Raw genomic sequence first — 6,882 nt, 5'->3', positions numbered from 1 at the left:
GATGCTAGGGGTATATTGTTCGAGGCAGATCTAGCCATTTTGTCTAAATAGACTTCACGGTTGCTAATGTTATGCATTTCTTTAAGTGAGGCTTCATGCAGTTCATGTTCATAAGACAAAATTCCCTCACTATCTTGTTTTTTGATACAGTCTCTAAAATATTCTATTGTTCCTTTCCTTAGCTCCACTGATGTGTATCGGAAATCTAGCAAAAGTTCTAAACTATCGAATAAACAGTCTCCAATTAGATATGAGAAATTGTCCACACGAAATAAGTGATGCTTTTGCAATACTAATTGCAACTTGTGTTTATCAGACATAGAAGACATGATGACGACTAAGTGTTCGATGCAATATTATGTTTACTGATGCAATGCAGTTACAACCAGAGAATCATAATAACAAGTTGAACAATGAAAATGATTATAGAAAACGAAGTGATTGTGTGCACCTTTGGGACTGCAAATGTCTGCTAAGTTGTGGAGACTGCTTATGTCAGGTAGCATCCACTGTACAGGTTTGATACTGAAGTTCAAAATATGACTGCCAAGATAAAGAAGAACGTAAATCCATTGATGCAATGCAATTACAACCACAGAATCATAATAGCAAGTTGAACAATGAAAATGAATATAGAACATGAAGTGATTGTGTGCACCTTTGGGATGAAGTTCAAAATATGACTGCCAAGATAAAAAAAGAACCTGCAGTCCCTACTGTACATTAGGATCAGTCACTGTAAATCCATTGATCAATCTATATCAACCCAATGCCCTTGTTTTTGCTAATTATGCAAGTAAATGCAATGTCACATAACTTGGAAAAGCAAATCAAACAAACTAAAAGCAATGTAATGTCAGTAGTACCATCAAATTTGACACTGGTTGGAAGCTTTTGATGCAATGGAGCAAGCCACACCAAACTGTTATAGGTATATTGTTTCTCTTTCTTATGTTGGCATTTAAGACAAAAGAAAATGACTTATTTCGCTAAGCTACTGCATCAGCAAAGTAATCCCTCTGCAAGCACAACTGACAATAATGGCTTTAAATTACAACCCAAGACATTGAATTTTTTTAGCAAAGAACTGGGAGGTGGCCATGATGAAAGTGGCATTCAGGAATATGATAACACACTGCTTGAAGAACTGCCAATGAATGAAACTTTGAATGTTTTGTCTACTGGTAATCAAAGAGGGAGTTGGACAGATTCCTATAACTATTGTTGCCTATTGCAGGACTGCATTTATGAGAAAAAGGTTGTAGAGGGAAAGGGATTGCATACTCGCATGATCCAAGATGCATTTGAACCAGACATTTTTCTGAGCACAAAACTTATCATTTTTTATGCGAAGTCTGGCAATCTGGAGGATGCACGCCAAGTGTTTGACAAAATGCCCAAACCAAATTCCGTCTCATGGAATGTTCTGCTTGCAGAATACTCTCTTCGTGGCATGGATGAGGAGTTTATAAGTCTTTTTGGGCAAATGGGAGAGACAAACATGACACCGGATGAGTTTTCTCTTGGAAGTGTTCTCAAGGTGTGTGCTAGCTTAGTAGCACTAGAACTTGGGAAGCAAGTCCATACCTATACTATCAAAAGTGGGTTTGGGTTTAATGTTGTTCTCATGACTGCTCTTGTTGACATGTATGCAAAATGCAAATGTATCAAGGATGCACGTCGAGTATTTGATGAAATGTCTCTTAGAGATTTAGTGTCCTGGACTGCCATTATTGTAGGTTATGTGGAGCAAGGGAATTGTAAGGAAGCCATGGAACTCTTTTGTAGAATGCCTTGGTTTGGCATCAAGCCCAACAAGGTCACATTTTGTACTGCCTTAAAGGCATGTGCTGGCGTAGGGGACATAGAGCAAGGCAAGCAGATTCATGCCCATATGGTTATAAATGGGTTTAAGTTGCATTTAGTTTTAGGGAATGGCCTCACTGACATGTATTCTAAGTGTGGAAGCCTCGACAATGCGCTCCTTGTATATAAGATAATGAGCGAAAGGGATGTGGTTTCTCCAACTCTTTGAAGAAATGGAGCAATCGGGCTTGAAGCCTGACGATGTCACCTTCTTGGCTGTTCTGACTGCTTGCAGCCATTCAGGTCTAGTGAATGAATGTTGGCATTATTTCAATACCATGACTCAAGATCAGTGCATCCCACCAAGAACAGGGCATTACGCGTGTATGGTTGATCTCTTTGGCCGTGCTGGTTGTTTGGATGAGGAATATGATTTTATAAAAAAAATGCCATTTAAACCTAATGTTACTGTTTGGGGAGCCTTACTTGGTGCCTGCCAAGCCCATGGCAATATGGAGCTAGGAAAAGTTGCAGCAGAACACCTTTTTGAGTTAGATCAACAAAATGCTAGAAATTATGTCATGTTGTCAAATATTTATGCTACAGCTGGTAAGTGGGGGGACATGTTAAAGTTGAGGAAAGCAATGAAAGACAGAGGTATAAAGAAGGAACCTGGATGAAGTTGGATTGAGGTAAAGAGCAGGGTACACATTTTCCCTGTAGGAGATAGATCACACCCACAAATACAAGAGATCTATGCCATGTTGCAAAAGTTAGCTGGGCAGATGAAAGAAGCTGGGTATTTTCCTCAAACAAACTTTATATTAGATGATATAGAAGAACACTAGAATTACATACAATGTTACAGCATTGGTAAGATGCTTGCCATTGGGGATGTGAATATCACCATACAACCTTAGACAATTGTCAAGAGCTGTAATGCTTGCAGTGACATAATCAGAAACTGTTATGCAATTATTTTGGTCATTCCAGTCTTAGACATCATTCACAGGTTGATCTGTGTTCTAGGTTTTGATCCATGCACCGTTTTCTATTAGCATTCCCTCGAGTCATTGATTCTAATAGACAAAATGCTGGCACTTTTGGAGAGTGCATTTAGCAATTGTTTGCTGTCTCCAATTGTCGGGCGAGATATTGGCATTTCATTTGATTTTATCATTTCAATGTTAAGTGCAAATTCTTTTGGAATTCATTTGTGAAATTTGGAACTATATATCATAGTTTATGTTGACTTGGTGGAAGGGATTCAGGAGTTGATATGATTCTATTGCTTCCGCGATGCTGTATTTGGCATTTACAAGCCTCTTGTGACCAATATGGTCAGAACCGGAACTGGAACTGGCTAATGGCCTCACTGACATGTATTCTAAGTGTGGAAGCCTCGACAATGCGCTCCTTGTATACAAGATAATGAGCAAAACGGATGTGGTTTCTCCAACTCTTTGAAGAAACGAAGCAATCGGGCTTGAAGCCTCACGATGTAACCTTCTTGGCTGTTCTGACTGCTTGCAGCCATTCAGGTCTAGTGAATGAAGGTTGGCATTATTTCAATACCATGACTCGAGATCAGTGTATCCAACCAAGAACAGGGCATTACGCCTGTATGGTTGATCTCCTTGGCCGTGCTGGTTGTTTGGATGAGGCATATGATTTTATAAAAAAAATGCCATTTAAACCTAATGTTACTGTTTGGGGAACCTTACTTGGTGCCTGCCAAAGTTGAGGAAAGCAATGAAAGACAGAGGTATAAAGAAGGAACCTGGATGCAGTTGGATTGAGGTAAAGAGCAAGGTACATGTTTTTCCTGTAGGAGATAGATCACACCCACAAATACAAGAGATTTATGCCATGCTGCAAAAGTTAGCTGGGCAGATGAAAGAAGATGGGTATTTGCCTCAAACAAACTTTATATTAAATGATATAGAAGAACACTAGAATTACATACAATGTTACACCATTGGTAAGATGCTTGCCATTGGGGATGTGAATATCACCATACAACTTTAGACAATGGTCAAGAGCTGTAATGCTTGCAGTGACATAATCAGAAACTGTTATGCAATTATTTTGGTCATTCCAGTTTTAGACATCATTCACAGGTTGATCTGTGTTCTAGGTTTTGATCCATGCACCGTTTTCTATTAGCATTCCCTCGAGTCATTGATTTTAATAGACAAAATGCTGGCACTTTTGGAGATTGCATTTAGCAATTGTTTGCTGTCTCCAATTGTCGGGCGAGATATTGGCATTTCAATTGATTTTATCATTTCAATGTTAAGTGCAAATTCTTTTGGAATTCATTTGTGAAATTTGGAACTATATATCATAGTTCATGTTGACTTGGTGGAAGGGATTCAGGAGTTGATATGATTCTATTTCTTCCGCGATGCTGTATTTGGCATTTACAAGCCTCTTTTGACCAATATGGTCAGAACCGGAACTGGAACTGGCTAATGCCCAGACTGGGACTGGACCAGAACCAGCTGGAAAACTAGCCTGATAAAAAATACATAGATATGCACACACACACACACATAGATATATATATATATATATATATATATATATATATATATATATATATATATATATATATATATATATATATATATAGATAGATATATATATATATATATATATATATATATATATATATATATATATATATATATAATGTACGTGTGTGAGAGAGAGAGAGTGATCTGGACTGATAGGCAAGTTCCATCCCAAACTGGCTGGATCGACCAGTTTGGCCATCAGTTCTGATTTGGAATTTCCCTCAGAACCAGGGTCATACTGGTGCGCCGTCATCCCTAAGTAACTGAAAATATGCAATAAAATAGGAGAAAAAGGCCTTTGATGCTATATGCATATTCAAACTTTGCAAAGGCCTTTCTCTCCTATTTTATTGCATATTTTCAGTTACTCAGGTAGGAGGGCGTACCAGTATGACCCTGGTTCTGAGGGAAATTCCAAATCAGAATCTGATTTGGTTGTTTTCATTAACACTGGTTGTGACAAGAAGAATTCCCTCTTGCTAACAAAATGTATCATGTCTCTGTGACTATAGATATAAATAAGCTTTAGTATTCGAAACCATGAATTTTCAATGTGAGGATGCTGACTAATCTCTAACAAGAAAATGGCTAACTCTGGTAAAGATAGACGGGTTGCTGCAGCATTGTTACAGTGGTTGATTTCACAAGAACTCGTCCAAGAAACCAATGCGCAAGGTACTCTATTCACACACACACACTTAAATGTAAATTCAAACCTTTAGACACCAAATTTTCAAAGTTTGCACATGTATATAGCATCAAAGTGGGGTTTTGAACCCAGAGATGTGAGTTTAGAACCTAAAAGAAAATAATTGTTTATTCTAAGGGTAAGTGACAAAACCTTAAAGGATCTAGGGTTTTGTCTAAGAAACCCCTAGAGAAAGGTATAAATAGAGGCCAAAAGGAGAGGCCTAGACACACACTAGAGAAGGACTTCTTGTGTGGAGTACAAGAGCCCTAGAGAGCTGGTGTCCATCAAGAAGGCTAATGTTGGAAGCTGAAGCAAACCACAGCTGAAGGAGAGTAGGCCGAGGCCTATTTCATGGCATTTGAGGGCTGGTTTAAAGTCTGCCTCATCACAGACTTAAATCAGAGTTTGTTGAAGATAGGAGAAGGCCAACTCTATTGCCAATGGAGGTTCCCATACATGAAAATATTATAATTTAAGATACAAACTCGCGTTGCTGCTATTTCTGTGGGTGAATATAAAACCTGTGCATAGATGTCTAGGAAATGCCAATGCATGTTATAGTTCATGGAGCTAAATTATGAATGGCTGATGTTGTTATTTGCTGCGTTGAATGTTGACTGCTCTGCTAATTTTATAGTAGAAGCATGGGAGGCAGCAAACTATGTAAAGGAGTGCCCTAGCCTCACATAAAAGCAGCAAAAACATTCCATAATGGATTGTTAAGCAAGCTAATGCTTAAAATTAAATTCAAAGAAGAAAAGGATAAAACCTCAACTAGATAGTATAGAATGACCAGAAATTCAAGAACCTTACCAAAGATATTGAAGCGCAATCTCACATAATAATCAACGAAATGGTGAAACGATAATCAAACATTCTAACTGTTTATTTCTGTTATACAAGAATCAATCAGAAACCCTACAAGTCTAAAATAACGGCTGGGCCATCTTCAAGGCTGCTACCTTTACAGTTAAACCCAAAATGCTTTCATTTCTCTATGCAAATAGAGGTTTGAGAAATAATAAGGAGATCAATCAAACACTCAGTCTATAGACCACCCTTCCTTTGTAATGAACACAAAGATGCTGAGATCGAAGCTATACATGGCAATGGCACACAAAGACGAAGGCAAGCTCCTAAAGCTGTTTCTGAGAAGGGCAGGGTAAATCAATGTCGAAGGATCCCAAAACGGTAAATCTTCCTGTGGCATGCTAGCGTATTCTATGATCACTGGATAACAGATCACTACTCTGTATTTTATGCAAATATATGAGTCTAGATATCAGCAACAATCTATTATTATAAAAATGCATACATTACATGAAGGATAATACAAAAGAGGTAATTTGAATACAAATACAATGTAGCAGAGCGAAAACATAAACAGTACCTGAAATAAACCAGTGTAGTGGACCCGAAGCGAAATAACAAGCCGACGCGAAGTAACCACGAAATCATCTATAAGCTTATTATATAACAACAAAATTACCTTACACGTAGCGGACGCTACATGCATAATGTCAGCTGGAATGAAATGTGTACACAAGACAGGTACAAATGGCCTAAATTACCTTAACCCCCATCAAATCAGCTTAGGTGATGGCCCAACAGATGTTGAGGATATCGCCTGAATCACCTTAACCCCCATCAAATCAGCTTAGGTGATGGCCCAACAGATGTTGAGGATATGGCCTGAATTACCTTAACCCCCGTCAAATCAGCTTAGCTGATGGCCCAACAGATGTTGAGGATATCGCCTGAATTACCTTAACCCCCATCAAATCAGCTTAGGCGATGGCCCAACAG

General features: G+C 38.4%; 1 pseudogene; it reads left to right on the top strand.

Moving 5' to 3' along the window:
• The first annotated feature begins 976 nt into the window (after positions 1-976).
• LOC149144457 (putative pentatricopeptide repeat-containing protein At3g13770, mitochondrial pseudogene) lies at positions 977-2,654 on the top strand (annotated as a pseudogene).
• Positions 2,655-6,882: the final 4,228 nt, after the last annotated feature.

The sequence above is a fragment of the Pinus tabuliformis genome, chromosome X (assembly GCF_031772625.1).
Source record: "Pinus tabuliformis cultivar Carrire ecotype Pingquan chromosome X, CPIR1, whole genome shotgun sequence".
NCBI lineage: Eukaryota > Viridiplantae > Streptophyta > Pinopsida > Pinales > Pinaceae > Pinus > Pinus tabuliformis.
This window is presented reverse-complemented; position numbering and strand designations above follow the sequence as displayed.